The sequence below is a fragment of the Bison bison genome, unplaced genomic scaffold, assembly GCF_000754665.1.
Source record: "Bison bison bison isolate TAMUID 2011002044 unplaced genomic scaffold, Bison_UMD1.0 scf7180017864134, whole genome shotgun sequence".
Taxonomy (NCBI): domain Eukaryota; kingdom Metazoa; phylum Chordata; class Mammalia; order Artiodactyla; family Bovidae; genus Bison; species Bison bison.
Window position 1 is genome coordinate 4772990 of NW_011494706.1, and position 776 is coordinate 4773765.

The following is a 776-nucleotide window of genomic DNA, read 5'->3' on the forward strand; positions in this document are numbered from 1 at the left end:
AATTCCAAACCCCGAAGAGGCGGGGGCGGGGGCGATGGGGCCGCCGAGGGATTCAAAACCTGCCCTCACAAAAGACAAACATAAATAACACCAACTTGAGAGGCAGCCGATTCCCAAGCCTGGTTCGGGACGCAATCCCTCGGCCCCCGGGCAGGGGCAGGGCCGGGAGAGCAGGTGACGCCAAGCGCTATGGTAGGAGGTCGCGGACTAGCTTTGTGCCAAGAAGCACCTGAAGTCCTAACATATTGGCTGCGGCTCCCGGCGGCTGCCAGGCGGATGCCGGCGTGGCTCGGGAAAAGCCGAGCTCCCCAGCCACATTAAAAAAAAAAAAAAAAGGAAAAAATTACAGGGTAATGCTAATAAATCCCTTTGTTTTTCGTCCCAGAGTGCCAGGAGACAATAGATCCCACTGATAATGCCTCTGATCCTCAACCTATCGCTCCCCAACCGCAACCCACCCCCACCCTCAGCCTGCAACTCAGCCTTTGTACATCCCGATTTTTTTCCTCCTCATCTCCACCCTCCCCAACTCCTCGCCCCGCGCACAGCCTCCCCCTTACCCGAGCCGGAGCCGCCGCCGGCGGGGAGGGTCAGGCGGCCGTGGCTCCCACCCCCTCCTCCGAGGCGCCCCCCGCCCGCGGTGGCCGCAACTCGGCTCGGCGCCGGCCCGCTCGCCGCCCCTCCACCCGCTCCTCACGGCGCAGCGCGGAGGGTGGCTGCGGCGGCCGCTTCCACTCGCGCCGCGGCCCCCACGCGCGCCCGGCCCGCGGAGGGCG

General features: G+C 64.8%; 1 protein-coding gene across 7 annotated transcripts in view; it reads right to left on the minus strand.

Annotated features, from left to right (window-relative positions):
* Positions 1 to 776, minus strand: part of PPP1R9A (protein phosphatase 1, regulatory subunit 9A) — a 350761-nt gene that overhangs the window by 348510 nt on the left and 1475 nt on the right. For 4 of the 7 annotated variants that reach the window (XM_010839757.1, XM_010839756.1, XM_010839755.1 and 1 more), the window contains exon 1: positions 561 to 776. The exons of 2 other annotated variants lie outside the window; for them this stretch is intronic. The gene's annotated coding sequence lies outside the window, so the exon portion shown is untranslated. Of the gene's footprint in view, positions 1 to 95; positions 532 to 560 lie in introns of those variants that run through there. One more of the 7 variants, XM_010839752.1, reaches the window with a different exon arrangement.